At 39.4% G+C, this 15,308-nt stretch overlaps 1 pseudogene; it reads left to right on the top strand.

Moving 5' to 3' along the window:
• The first annotated feature begins 1,235 nt into the window (after positions 1-1,235).
• Positions 1,236-4,899, top strand: LOC142635771 (G-type lectin S-receptor-like serine/threonine-protein kinase SD1-13; annotated as a pseudogene).
• Positions 4,900-15,308: the final 10,409 nt, after the last annotated feature.

The raw sequence follows: 15,308 nt of genomic DNA, 5'->3' as shown, positions 1-15,308 counted from the left end.
GGCATTTGTCCCTAATTTACAAACTATGAAGCAAAATGTCCATGTTTTTTAAACTCGATTTTAACAAAATCAATTTCTGTGTAAAACTCAATATCTTCAAAATTAAGTTTTATATATATATATATATATATATATATATATATATATATATATATATATATATTTAAATGGAACTCAACATTAGAAATGTTGGGTTTCATTTAAATTTTAAAAAAATTTAGGTGGCAAATATACATAGAACTCAACATTGCTAATGTTGAGTTTCACCTATAAACTCGATTTTGTAAAAATCAAGTTTTAAAACAGGGACATTTTGCTAAATAGTTTCAAAACACGGACATTTTGCTGCATAATTTATAAATTATGGACAAATGTCCATTTTCTTCCCGATATTGATATTGGTGGTATCATTATTATTTCAAAAATTAGTTAAAATACAAATAAGTGGATTAAATTCATAAAAAGTAACCGTATCCACAACTTTTATAAGGTAAATAGAAACAAAAAAAGTTAAAGTATAAAAAAGCATAAATAAATATTATGTCTCCATGGTGTTATTGTTAATATTAGAAATGGAAAGCAACAAAAATGAGGGTGGTGGCTGTGAGAAGAGAGTGAAAAATAAATAGCCCAGTGGTTGGTGTATAAGTTATTCAATGGAGTCGAGATAATAGGTTTGAGTCTCCATGCTGTTCAAGAATATAACTAAGAAGTATATTATAATAAGGACAATTCAAAAAAGTTAATTAAAATATCCTATCCCCTCACGTTATTCCATTTACTTCACAGTTACACATTTATCACATCAGTGAAAATAGAAGAGAGAGAGAGAGAGGGAGAAAGAACACAGCACAGATAGAGAGAGAGAGAGTGAGAAGGCCGGTGGAGATCAAGTGTCGCCGGAAGGACAAAGCCGGCGGAGATCAGCGTTCACCAAGCTGCAGCGCCTCGTCCGCCTCCCCACCACCGCTATTCCTCCTCCCACCGCCAGACTGGGTCAGATCAGCTTGACTCTTTTTTTTTTTTTTTTTTTTTTTCTTTCTTGAGTTCTTTGATTTTTTAAAGGAGAAAAATTCATTTGGAGTTGTTTCAGTACTGTAGCAACTCCAAAAAAAAAAATTGAAAAAAATTTCCTTTTCTAGACTAGGGTCAATGAGTTAGTAAACAACTTCTAGCACAGGGAATAAATTCCTTAGAATTTTTATGGCTTAAAAAGTATTTTTATGGGATGTAAGACTTTTTTGGTAGTCTAGAGTAGCCTCTTTCCGAGAAAACTACCAACCAAAGTTGTAACTTGTAAGATGAAAACGGCCTCCCTGTTCTGCAACCTCACACACAAACAAAAGGTCTGAACAAGTAGTCATGGGATTTCTTAGCAAGAGAAGCTTGTTGTATGCCCTTTGTTGCCTATGTTTGAACTTAGGTGTTGCCAGAGATACAATTAGTTCTTTTCGATCCCTCAAAGATCCTGACTACATAATCTCCAATGGGAGTGCTTTCAGACTGGGATTCTTCAGCCCTGTAAATTCTACCAATCGCTACCTTGGAATATGGTATAATAAGATTTCTGTGGTCACTTATTTCAGTGTTGTATGGGTAGCTAACAGAGAGAGACCCCTTAAGGATTCTTCTGGGGTTCTTACTATATATGAGGATGGAAATCTTGTGTACTAAATGGACAGGAAGAGATCTGTGGTCATCAAATGTTTTAAATTCTGTACCCAATTCAAGTGCCACTCTGTTGGATTCCGGCAACCTTGTCTTGCAACGTGACACAACAGGAGCAATAGTATGGGAGAGCTTTCAACAACTTTGTGATACAATGTTGCCAAGGATGAGAAGTAGTAACAATTTAAGAACAAATGAGAAAATACAACTGACATCATGGAAGAGCCCTTCTGATCCATCCACTGGAAGATTTTCAGCATGCATTAATCCACAAAATTCAAAGGTGATAGACGGTCATCCATATTGGCGGACTGGTCCATGGAATGGTCAGTTCTTTACTGGAGCACCGAGCTGGATTCCAGATTATCATAGTGGATTCACTATAGTATATGATAAAGAAGAGACAGTTTATGCAACCATCGCTTACTTTAATGCGATAGGTTTGACGAAATATTTTTTGGATTCACAAGGAAATTCAATGGTGATACATTGGGATGATGAGAAGGAGGATTGGGAGGTTGTTGGGGTCGTTCCGGCAAATGAATGTGATGTTTATGGCACCTGTGGGGCATTTGGAAGCTGTTATGCGCTGAGTTCACCAATCTGCAGTTGTTTGAAAGGGTTTGAGCCAAAGATTGCTGAGGAATGGAATAGAGGTAATTGGATGAGTGGATGTGTGAGGAGGACACCATTGCAGTGTGAAAGGGTGAACAATAGAAGTGAAGGAGGAGGAAAAGCAGATGGGTTTTTGAAACTGGAGATGATCAAAGTGCCAGACTTTGCAGAGTGGTCATATCGAACTGAAGATGATTGTCGAAAGCAGTGCTTGGAGAACTGTTCTTGTGTGGCTTATGCATATGATACTGGCATTGGCTGTATGTGATGGAGTGGAAACCTAATTGACCTGCAAAAATTCTCCACTGGTGGAATTGTCCTACAGAAATTCTCGACTGGTGGGTTGGATATATATATTCGTTTGTCTTATTTGGAATTTGGTAAGTTCTTTTTTTTTTTTTTACTCTCTCCCAGTTTTGTATACTCTTATGCCTTTGATCATCCATTAGACTAGAGAGAGACTTTAATTCTTATGGTGATAATTTTTGGAACTGTGTTGATCTTCACGGCTCCAACTCTTCTTAAACTTAACAACATCATCCACCCCCCCCCCTCCCCCTCCCGGCTTTATATATATAATTTTCTGAGTAAATTGACAAAGCATAATATTCAACTAGTTTCACGGCCTTTTTTTTGCCAAATAACATAATTTAAGGAAAAATTTAGGAGAAACACATTCAGCTAAACTTATTTAGTTATGTAGTACTTTTTTAGATATCAAGTTTGACAAAATCTGAGTTCCAAGCTATTGGAGGCCTAGTATCAAAGCCAAGTCATAAGTTCAACTCTCAGTTGTGCATGAGCAGAAGTTGGGGGTGGGATTGTTGGGTGGAGGCTTAATCGGCCAATTCCAACATCCTACTTACCGTTAGCTATAGCTTTTGGTGTAGTGGGTAAGTGCTTGGTTTAACTAAATGAGTGAACTTCTCTTTATATTTGAGAGAGATATAAGAAAGTAGCAAAAATATATATTTATCTATATTTTTAATAGAGGTGGATAATGAGAGACAAATAGAACTTACCTCAGATGAGGAAAGTGCTAATTTTTAAACTACAAGTAAACAAAGTGTTTTTTTTTTTTTTTTTTGACAAACCACAGTTGGCAAAGTGTAATTTCCCCAACTAAGTATTAACTCAAACCAAAATCCAACCAAAGCTATGAGAGAGAGAGAGAGAGAGAGAGAGAGAGAGAGAGAGAGAAGACTTATGGATGGGATTTAAAAAAAAAAAAAAAAAAGCCTATCAACCTAAATTAGAACTATAAGAAAGAGCAAAAATCCAAAGAGAGAGAGAGAGAGAGTACTCACATTTTTTGTGTAAGAAAAAATATGAATTGAATGGGAGAAATAATATCAAATTTATACAAAATAAGATGGGGAGAAGAAAAGTCAAAATAAAATAAAGAAGAAATGATGAAGGAAATGTAATGGTAAAGTAAAGAGAAAAGGGCAAAAGGGGAGGATAAAAGTTGAAAGAAGTGTAACTTGTAGACTAATAGGGAGAAGAAAAGTTTTTTTTTTTTTTTTTTAAATAATAGAGTAGCAAAATTTATTGCATATATTAATATTTTTATATTTTTTGATGTGCTGTGACTCAACAAAAGCTTAACATTGGATTCAACTCTTAGATATTATAGATTAATTTCTCAAATTTGATAGAATTTAGTTTGAAACTTGTTGTGATACATAGAAACTCGAAAGTAATCATCACAATTACAGTGATTATTGGAGCAATGGCCATTCCTAGCACTGCATACTTCTTATGGAGATGGATGACTAAAAAAAGAGGTAATATGCCCTATCATTAGCAACGGGAACTAGAAATTGCTAGATGCATAGCTTACTATTAAAATTTGCCACAACAAGGAAAAATAAAAGCAGGGAGAGTTTACCATCCAAAAACTTAAATGATGTCAAACTCCACAAGCTACTAGCTTATAGTTTGGAAGAATTGGCAACTGCAACAAACAAATTTCATGTAGTTAATATGCTGGCCGAGGTGGCTTTGGTACAGTCTATAAGGTAATGGTTGCTCTAGTAGCCTTCATTAGTTCCTCTTTAAATCATATGGTTAAGTACTTATATTCTTTGTTTCTTTTGCCAGGGAAAGTTGCATGATGGACAAGAAATAGCAGTAAAAAGACTATCAAGATCCTCTGGACAAGGGCTTGAAGAATTTATGAATGAGGTGTTTGTGATCTCTAAGCTACAACATCGAAATCTTGTAAGACTTCTTGGCTGTTGCATTGAGGGCGAAGAGAATATGTTGATCTATGAGTATATGTCAAACAAAAGTTTGGATGCAATTGTTTTTGGTTAGTACATATAAATTCCCTTCCTTTTAGGCTCATCAATAGAATAACTCTAAGATCTAGAAATCTGATTTCTATATACTCAATGTGTTGAACCCATGACCTCTACTTACAAATTTACTCTTATCTCTTTGTTATTTCTTTTGGTCACTATTCATTTAGATCCACTCAACCAAAAACACCTTGACTGGATAAAACACTTCAACATTATTGAAGGAATTAGTAGAGGCCTGCTCTACCTTCATAGGGATTCTAGAACCACGTCACTTCAAAAAATTTTAAGGAGCAACATAATTGGCAATTAAAATATCAAATATAAATTAGAAGAAGAAAGATCTATATTAAGTAATGAAGCACACTTGTAGCCCATGCCTCAGTTCCAATATGGCAACAAACAGAAGCCAAATTCTCAACCTCAATGCTTAAATTAAGGAGCTAATTTACCATAGATAAAGAAAGCATGACAGATTGCCCCCTAATATCACGCCCAACGTCTGACATTGTTCTTTGCGATTACCTTAGGAATATATTATGCATTTATTTTATAACTTTTCCTTGTACAAATTACTTTCTATACATGATGTAAATAGAATTTCTCATAAACATATTTCAAGCCTGAATCACCATCCACGATTCCAACAGTATTAAAAGCATGTAAAATTTTCAAATTGATCATACCCTTTCTAGCAGAAACAGTGGTGTTTTTTGTATTGCATGAACATGGCAGTGATCACTTGGACTTCTTCTTTCTAGAGTCGCTAGGTACAGATTCGTCATATCAGCATAGTTGATTCCTATTGCAAAAAGCATTGAATGTTTCTGTAAAGTTTAAGTAAAAATTTATTTAAAATTGAAAGTGAATAAGAAAAACCTAAACAATGAGAGATGTGGATAAGGGATTCACCATAATTGTCTAGTTTATGATTTTAATGGTGACCCAATCATCAGACCTGATAATGTTCATCATTGCTGTATCTTCATCATCAACTTGACCCCTTTCATCACTATAACACATGGCATCAATTCAAAAGAAGGAAAAAAAATTAAGCCAAACAATTTAGAATGACAGAAAAGAATACATGGCCAACCCTCAAAAGATCTATAGCCTCAGAAGCATGAACACTCCAAAATCCCTATACTTAAAATAAAAATAAAATACACCTAAATATATTGATTGATTTAATCACTATATCCCCAATGTATCATGTCTTAATTTTTTTAAAGAATCGACATATCATTATGTGATCCATGTCCATATTTCTTAGTCTGTAGACAACCCCAAAATTTTGGGACTAACACTTGGTTGATGTTGTTGTTTTAGTAAGAACAAATGATTTATGTGCACTCAGTGTCTCCATAATTACATCGAATTATCAGTTTTTGCTTTGCATATAACATAAAAATACAAACACATAAATGAACAAATCAATGTAGAATTTGATTATTAATATGAAACAAAAATTCATTTCAAAGATAAAACTTAAAGAAGGCCAAGATTAGATAAAAGTGGACATATATGTATATAACTTGAATTTCTAGGATTGGACCGTAGTTGAACATCATCAATCGTGCAATAGTGGTTGAGTTTTTGAATGTACTCATCAACTATCAATTGTACTCCAGGGGAACACTTTTTCCCTACCGTTAATATCCATAGGAACAACTCTCTGCCCAAAATAAAAAATCAATTAGCATTTAGTCAAACTCAAAATTTGAAGGAAAAATCAAAAATAGATTTTATTTACCACAAATTGGCCCGTGTATATGCCTCCAGAAATATGAAAGAGTAAAGTAAAGTAGGGGAAATTATTAATGATGATGCAAAGAAAATCAGTAGGCTGGATGCTTCGGACTTGATAGGATTGCTTGCTCCTTCGATGGCCTGGAAAAGAAAGAAAAGCGCTCAAAGGTGACCGGAATTTCCGGCCAAGAACCCTTCAATGGCAAAGTTAGTCTTCTCTTTATATATTTTCGGAGTTCCAATTTTTCAGGAAATATCAAGCGTACATTTTTCTAGTCTGAATGGGTGTTTATATAGTGTCATAGGAACAGTTATTGAGATTGTAACCTCCCCTGGATTTGAGGAGGTGCAAGGGATCAAGGATAACTTCTACAACCGTTTAGAAGTTATATTTTCTCATACAACGGTCACCAGAAGTTATGCATATGTTGCGAAGTGGTGAAATGTACTCAGTAATTCCCAAGTGTAAAGATCTCGTCTAGGGGTCCTCTTGTGGATGAACCCCTTCAGGACGGGGATATAGCTTTCCTAGGACGAGTGTCGCAGGTGTGTTTTCGCCTATGGACGACCATGGGCGTTAGCCTCGTCTTGGTGCTTTCTTCTAGGCGGCTGCTAATGTGGATGACCATGGACGGTCTGGAGTAATTTAAGTTTTCTTCTTTCCTCATTAGTTGCCCCTTCGTCCAGGGGTCATGCAGTACATCACCAGACTTCAGGACGAGTTTTCCAAGAACATTTATTATTATTATTATTTTCTATTTTATTTGTTTTTCAGACAGCGTACCACGTGTCATGCTTTCATAGGTGGTTGGTCACATCGACTTACCTCCTCGAGGCAGATGCCACGTGTCGTCTTCTCATTGGTCTCGTCGTTGTGAATACCGAGACTTCTCTACCTATAAATAGTGGTTTCCCTCTCGTGCCCCTCTCATTTTTTCAGATTTTCTATTTTGACACTTCTCGCCCGTCGCCTCGTCTAGAAGTGTTCTCAGCATCCTTAGTATCTTTCTTCTAGAGCCAAGTATTCCCCTTACTCTCACTCTCAGGCTTTCCTTTTTAAGCTTTAGGACGTCTGAAATGGCTACCTGTTCATCTAGCGATAGTGTAGACAAGGCCATAGACGAGTACCATGATTCTTCTAATTATAGCACTTCTAGTAACGATAGTAGTAGTAGTAGTAGTGGCCATAAAACAAAGGAATATACCTCTGGTGTTCTTGGAATTCCCGTTGAAACCTTATTGGAGAATCTTAGGATGAGGGCAGCCTCTGGGGTTGATACCTCAACGAGCATCCTGCCGTTCTCCCCTTTTGACGAAGAAGAAACTGTGTATAGTTGTGCTATAGAAAGCCCTTCTAAGACGGACGAGAAGAGGTTAGATGCTCTTAGGAATTGGTTCTAAATCCCAGACGATCTGAATCCTAGGTTAGCCGTCCGAGGGGAATGGTGTTGCCAACCTCGTTTTGGAATAGGTGTTTACGAAGCTTATTTGCTAGGGGGCCTAGATTTCCTTTGAATGCCTTCGTTAGAGAATTACTCACTAGGCTGGGCTTGGGAGTTTGTCAGTTTAACCCCAACGCGTGGAGATTTATTATCTCTATGCAAGTCTTATGGAGGGAGGAATTTAATGGGAACCTTTCTATCACCGTGGACGATTTTCTGTACTGTTATAAACCCTCTGAGATAAGTCAATCTCTAGGTTTTTATCAGTTTACAGTTAGGGGCAATGACTGTAGGTTGATTAAGTCTTTGCCTTCGTCTGACAGAAACTGGAAGATAGAATTTTTTTTTGTCTCTGGTTTCTAGGCGGGGCATCCTATCGAGGTTGGTAGAGATGTATTTGCCCCTTATACTGGAGAATTAGGGAACCTTCGTCAAGAAGATATGTTATGTTTTTCCTTCATTATTTTTTTATTTGTTTTGTTATATTTTATCTTTAGACAGTTGTCTAACCTAAATTTTCCTCTTCTTCTTTTTTTCAGCTGTTAGACATCTTTCTTTAAGTAAGTTTCACCGTGACCGCGTGCACAGAGCTCGTCTACACCCCGAGAGGAATTTTCACTCGTTGGTGACTCTTCAACGCTTGCACAGGTGGGGACTTGGCCCTGATCCATCTGCTAAAGCCCTTGCACATGAGCAAACTGTCCGTAGACGTGAGTGCCTTACTTGAAATTTTGAATTTTTTTTTTTATATATATGTGTACATGTGTTTTTCAGGATTGGCAACCATGAAATAAAATAAGGGGAAGGAAGTGATTGACGAGACGACCAGAGTTGAAGTTCAACCCCAGCCTCATCCTGCTGCTGGAGACAAGAGGAAAAGCTTGTCCAAAAATTTGGACTTGGGAAGCTTACCCAGTCGTTAGGGGAAGAAGACCAAGCATGGGTCGTCCAGACCTGAAACTGCTAAGTCTGACCCTCCTTCCTCCTTGCCGTCCATCACAGTCGTTGATGTTGACTCGTCTACGCCCGTTGGCGTCGCTCCGTCCAAGACCTATGCTCCTGCTTCGTCCCAGCCTCCTTAAAGGATTTCTATGAACTTATTGGAGAATGAGGATTTGGATTGGGAATGATTCCAAGAGGCTATAACAGGTGAGGATGTGGCTGCGTGCTACGACATGTCTTTGAAGGAGTTTGAGCATTTTGGTGCCCACGATCTTTTTAAGGTAAGCACCTTTGTCTTGTCTTGCTTTAGCCATGTTATCTATTGTTATTTTTATCTCTTGAACCATCTTGTCTTCTATGTAGGCAATGTCGAAGTTCATAGCTGCGTCCAGGCAGGCCACTGAGATGGACAAGATAAGGATCTTTCTAGAAAAAATAATAGAAGAGATTAAAAATGATTGCAGAACTTGGGCTGAGGTGGCGAATAAGGCCAAGGACGAGGTTAAAGGGTAGAGTGCTTTGGTAGGGGAGCTGAAATCCGATGTTGCTAAGAAGGACGACCGTCTTGACTCTCTTCAAAAGAAGAGCGATGAGCGGAGTCTCCTTCTCAAGAAGGCTAAAGACAGCGCAGTGGAGGAGTTCAAGGCGTCCAAGGAGTTTACTGACCTACTAGACACGAACTATGCAGCAGGGTTTGAGATTTTAGAATGGATGCTATAGACAACTTTCCTAGAGTTAACTTTAGCACCATTAAACTCAACATTGGCGCTGCTACAAGTTCTCTCCTCCAAACAGGCTCAGACGATTTTAATATCGAGGATGATGCCACCACCAAGCCATCTCAGGACAACCCCAACGTTGATGCCCCCCCTTCTTGAAGACAATTTTTAAATTAGTGCTATTGTTATTCTGCTTTTCTTTTGGTCCGTTGTTTTTGGACCCTTTTTAAGATGTATTTGAGTACAATTATCTTGTCTAGAGTGTTCTAGACGAGTTTATTAACAATTGCCTTATAAGGCTTATTTTATAAGGGTTTTTGGATGGCGGTCGTCTACCTTCTTTAGACTAAAGAATATTTTTGTTTTATCCATTATTTTTTGTATGGATGAGTTTATCCACTATTTTCACCATTTATGTCATTGGCTTTTAAACAGTGTTCTAAGTGTTGAATGGCCGTCCATGTGATTTTCTTATGGACGACCCACCTAGGCATGGACGTCTTTAAAAGTGTAACTCGTCCTAGGATGACAATGACGACTACCAGTATTTTAACTCGTCCTTTGGGCAATTATCACTCGTCTCCTTGCAAGAGGTTTAATTTTTTACTCGTCCTAAGACATTGAGGCGTCTTGGCTAGATGCTCGTCTTTGGAACTTTATGCTTTAACGTATGCCTTTTTCTTATTTATCTACTTCTTAGACGAGTATGCCTTGGCTATTTCTTTATCCTTATTTCAAGGAAAGCTTAGATGAGTATGCCTTAGCTTTTTTTTATCCTCATTTCAAGGAAAGCTTATGAACGTTACATCCCTGTGTCTAGAGATTTTCATTCGTCTTAGGCTTTTGCCCCCCTTGTGGGTATCATTATGGAAACTAGATTAAGTATATCAGAAATCCAAACCATATTATTGCATGAACATTGTCCACAAATATGGCACACTTTAGAAGCTGGTGCCTTATTAAAACACTTAAGAAAATACATAACCTTGTCTTTTACAAACTAGCATGTAGACGGTGCAAAAGTTTAAGAATTAGTACACTTTTTATTCTTAGTACACACTATAGTAGTAATAGGAACACAATAGTAGGTATAAGTAAACACATAGATCGTGGCTTTAGTTGTCCCTAGTATCAACCTCGTCCCCGGATTATTTCGTCCAAGTTCATCATTGATAGTACCTCCTCAGGTGTTCCACGTTCTAGGGGTGCTCTAACTTTCGTCCGTCTAGGACTTCTAGGTAGTATGACCCTACCTCTTACAGTTGATTACCCTATAAGGTCCTTCCCAATTGGGTCCCAATTTTCCATGAGTCGGATTCCTAGTTGCTAAGGAGACTCTTTTGAGAATAAGGCCCCCAACATTGAATTGTCAGGTTTCACCATGCCATCATGCTGCCTAGCCATAAGATTCTTGTATCTTGCTTTCCTTTGCTCCGCATCCATTCTTACCTCGTCAATAAGATCGAGGTCAAGACGAAGTTGTTCCCCATTCTCTCTCTCCTGATACTTCATCACTTGATAATTAGCCATATGAACTTCTACTGGTATGACGGCTTCACTTTCATAGGCTAACTTAAAGGGTGTCTCTCCTGTCGAAGTTCATACAGTCGTCTTGTAGGCCCAAAGAACACCTGGTAACTCGTTTGGCCATATCCCTTTTACCCCCTCGAGCCGAGTCTTGATGATTTTCAGCAGAGAACTGTTCGCTACTTCTGCTTGTCCATTCGCCTATGGATGGGAGGGCAAGGAATAGTGATTCTTGATTCCAAAATGTTTGCAAAAGTCCCTGAAGGGTGCGTTGTCAAACTGACGTCCATTATCCTATACTAGTACCCTGGGTACTCCGAACCTACATGGAATATTCTTCCATACAAAATTTTTAATATTTTGCTGAGTGATTGTTGCAAAAGGTTCGGCCTCTTCCCACTTGGTAAAGTAATCAATTCCTACTACCAAAAACTTCATTTGTCTGGTTCTCATGGGGAATGGACCTAGGATATCTAGTCCCCACTGTGCAAAGGGCCATGGGGCCATCATTGGGGTCTGGTACTCTGATGGCTGTCTAAGGACATTGCTATAGCATTGACACTGGTCACAGACCTTGACATAGGCCTTAGCATCTGCCTGCATTGTAGGCCAATAGTAGCCTGCATGGACGACCTTATGGACTAGTGATCTCGCTCCTGAATGATTTTCACATGCTCCTTCATGAACTTCCCTCAAAACATAGTTTGACTCGTCAGGAGCCAAGCACTTTAAGTAAGGTTGGGAAAAACCTCGCTTGTACAGCACTTCGTTTATGAGGACGTATTTGGCTGCCCTAACACTCAACTTCCTAACTTCGTCCTTATCTTCTAGAAGCCTTCCTTCTTTAAGATAGATTACTATTGGACTCATCCAATTCTCTCTCCCTCCTATTTGCTGTATGTCCGGAAAGTCTATGCTTGGCATATATTGGACGTTGTCATACTCGTCCGTAACTCCTCCTGCCGAAGCTGCTTTTGCCAAGGCATCCGCTTCCATATTTTCTTCTCTAGGGGGTTAAACAAAACTTACTGCTGAAAACTTTCGTGCAAGTCGTTTCACTTTGCTGAGGTATTTCTTCATCCGATCTTCCTTGGTATCACACATTCCATTTACTTGGTTGATGACTAGCTGAAAATCTCCTTTGACTATTATCGACTCCGCCCCTAAGGACTTAGCCAATTCCAATCCTTTGAGTAGAGCTTCATACTCAGCCTCGTTTTTGGTGGTTTGATACTGTAGATGGCCGCGTACTTTAGCTTGTCACCTTCTGGGGACTTTAGTATGACTCAAATCCCTCCTGCATATAGTGTGGACGATCTGTCTACATTAATAACCCTCCTTTCAACTCTTTCGTCTTTGACCAACTCATCCTGGCTGGGGGTGAACTCTGCGATGAAATCTGCTAATGCCTTCACAGCCCACTGTATTAATCATCCAACGGCTTCCAACTTGTTCATTGCCTTCTTTATAAGGTGATTTGTTAGGACGTTGATAATATGAGCTTGGAAATAATGTCTCAGCTTCTTAGAAGCCGTAATCAAGACAAAAGCTAGCTTCTCCATCATCAGGTATCGTCTTTCTACTCCTCTTATTGCACGGCTTGTGTAATAACCCGGTTTCTAGATTCTCCCATCTTCTCTGACCAACGCCGAGCTTACTGCGTGTGGGGACACCGCCAAGTACAAATACAGCTCTTCTCTAGGTACAGACGGGCTCAGCAACGGCGCTGCCATGAGATATGCCTTCAAGTCTTGGAAGGCCTTTTGACACTCGTCTATCCACTCAAATGCCTTCCTGAGAACTTTAAAGAATGTCGAGCTTACTGCGTGTGGGGACACCGCCAAGTACAAATACATCTCTTTTCTAGGTACAGACGGACTCAGCAACGGCGCTGCCATGAGATATGTCTTCAAGTCTTGGAAGGCCTTTTGACACTCGTCTGTCCACTCAAATGCCTTCCTGAGAACTTTAAAGAATGGCAAACACTTGTTAGTAGCTTTCGACACAAACCTATTAAGGGCGGCAACTTGTCCGGTAAGAGATTGGACTTCCTTGATATTTTTCGATGGTTCCATATTCAATATCTCCTGGATTTTGTCCAGATTTGCTTCAATTCCTTTGTGCGAAACCATGAACCCTAAAAACTTCCCCGACGAAACTCCGAAAGCACACTTGCTTGGATTTAATTTCATGTTATACCACCGAAGGGTATTAAAAGTCTCTTGAAGGTCATCCAAATGATTATTCTCGTCCAGGCTTTTCACCAGCATATCATTTACATAAACCCCCACATTTCGCCTGATTTGAGGATGAAACATGTGGTTAACCAGTCTTTGGTAAGTCGCCCCTGCATTCTTCAAACCGAAAGGCATCACTTTGTAGCAATACAACCCTTGACTTGTAATGAATGAGGTCTTTTCTTAATCCATTTCGTCCATCTTTATCTAGTTGTAGCTTGAGAAGGCGTTTATGAAGCTCAGCACCCTATGACCTGCCGTCGAGTCCACCAGCTAGTCAATGCGTGGCAATGGGTAACTATCCTTGGGGCAAGCTTTGTTTAAGTCAGTAAAGTCCACGCACATTCGCCACTTGCCGCTAGCTTTCTTCACCATGACTACGTTCACCAACCAATCTGGATAATAAACTTCTCGGATGAACTCCGTGGTAACTAACTTCTGGACTTCTTCCTTGATGGCATTGTCTCGTTTAGGAGCGAAAACCCTTTTCTTCTGACGCACTAGTTTTGAATAGGGACACATGTTCAGGCTATGAGTAATAACACTTGGATCAATGCCAGACATGTCTTCATGACTCCATGCAAAGACATCGAGGCTTTTCTTCAAAAACTGGACCAAAGCATGCTTTGCCTCTTCTTCCATGCTCGCCCCAATTCTAGTGAACTTCTTAGGCTGGTTCTCGTCCAAAGGGATGTCTTCTAACACCTCAGTGGGTTCCGCTGCGATCCTTCTCCCGTCTATTCTCATTGCCTGTATATGCTCGTCCATAGCCAGCATGGCTAAGTAGCACTCTCTGACGGCCAATGAATCTCCTTGTACTTACCCCACTTCGTGCTTGGTCGGAAATTTGATGGACAAGTGGTAGGTAGAGGTTACCGCCTTCCAACTATTCAGAGTTGGTCTTCCAATAATTGCATTATATGACGATGCACAATCAACAACAAGGAAATTTACCTCCTTAGTTATCTGCTATGGATATGTTCCAACGACCACTGGTAATGTGATGGTGCCCACTGGTTGCACCTTCATTCCTTCGAATCCCACCAATGGTGAATTCACTGGTCGAAGTTAATCTCGTCCTAGCCTCATTTGCTAGAAGGCGGGGTAATACAGAATGTCCGCAGAACTGCCATTGTTTATCAACACCCTCCTGGTCATGTAGTCAGCAATGAATAGGGTGATGACTATCGCGTCATCGTGTGGGTGGTGAAGTCGTCCTGCGTCCTCGTCTATGAACGTAATGGCCTGCTCGTCTACTTCCCTCATCTTAGGAGGTCGTCCAGACAGTTGGATGTTCTTCACCACCTTCAGGTATGTCTTCCTCGACTTGGATGACTGCGCTATCGAGTTTCCTCCGATAATTACTCTTATCTCTCCTAATGGGGGTCATGATGACTCTTCCACCTTAGCTTTCAGTTTCTCATCTCTCTGATCTCGTCCAAGAAAGTTCCTTAGCTTTTTTTATATAATGAGATTCTCTATCTACTGCTTTAAATCAAAGCACTCGTCCGTGTCATGCCTGTGGTCTCTATGAAAGCAGCAATACTTGCTCTTATTGCACTTGTTAGGATCTCCTCTCATCTTATTCGGCCACTTCAAGGACGAATCATCCTTGATCTGCATAAGAACCTGCTCTAGTGGCATAGTCTGGGGTGTGTATTGCTAATTCCTCACTGAGGAACTTGCCTTCTTACCATCCTTGTCTTTTCTCTCATCTACCCGAGCCTTCTTTGGACGAGGTCCCTAATCTGAGTAACGTTGGTGGCCCGCTTCCGAGTGTTTTACTCTCTTTCTCTTCTTGGTTATGATAGCGTCCTCAGCATTCATGAAATTCTGGACCAAATGGACGAGTTCGGCCATAGTTTGTGGTTCCTGCTCGTAGAGCTTATGGATGAACAAGTCAAAATTTACCCCATTATGGAAGGCGGCCAACAATAACTTGTCATCCATTTTGTCTACCGTCAAGGCTTCTCTATTAAACCGGGTAATGAAGGACCGCAAACTCTCATTTTTCCCTTGCTCTATAGTCCACAAACTAGAAAAGGAACGCTTGTGGCATTGTCCTCCAATGAAATTATTGACAAAAAACTTACTCAACTCTTCAAA

Source organism: Castanea sativa, chromosome 5 (assembly GCF_040712315.1).
Source record: "Castanea sativa cultivar Marrone di Chiusa Pesio chromosome 5, ASM4071231v1".
Classification (NCBI taxonomy): domain Eukaryota; kingdom Viridiplantae; phylum Streptophyta; class Magnoliopsida; order Fagales; family Fagaceae; genus Castanea; species Castanea sativa.
The sequence above is the reverse complement of the archived record's forward strand: the minus strand, read 5'-3'. Positions and strand labels throughout refer to the sequence as shown.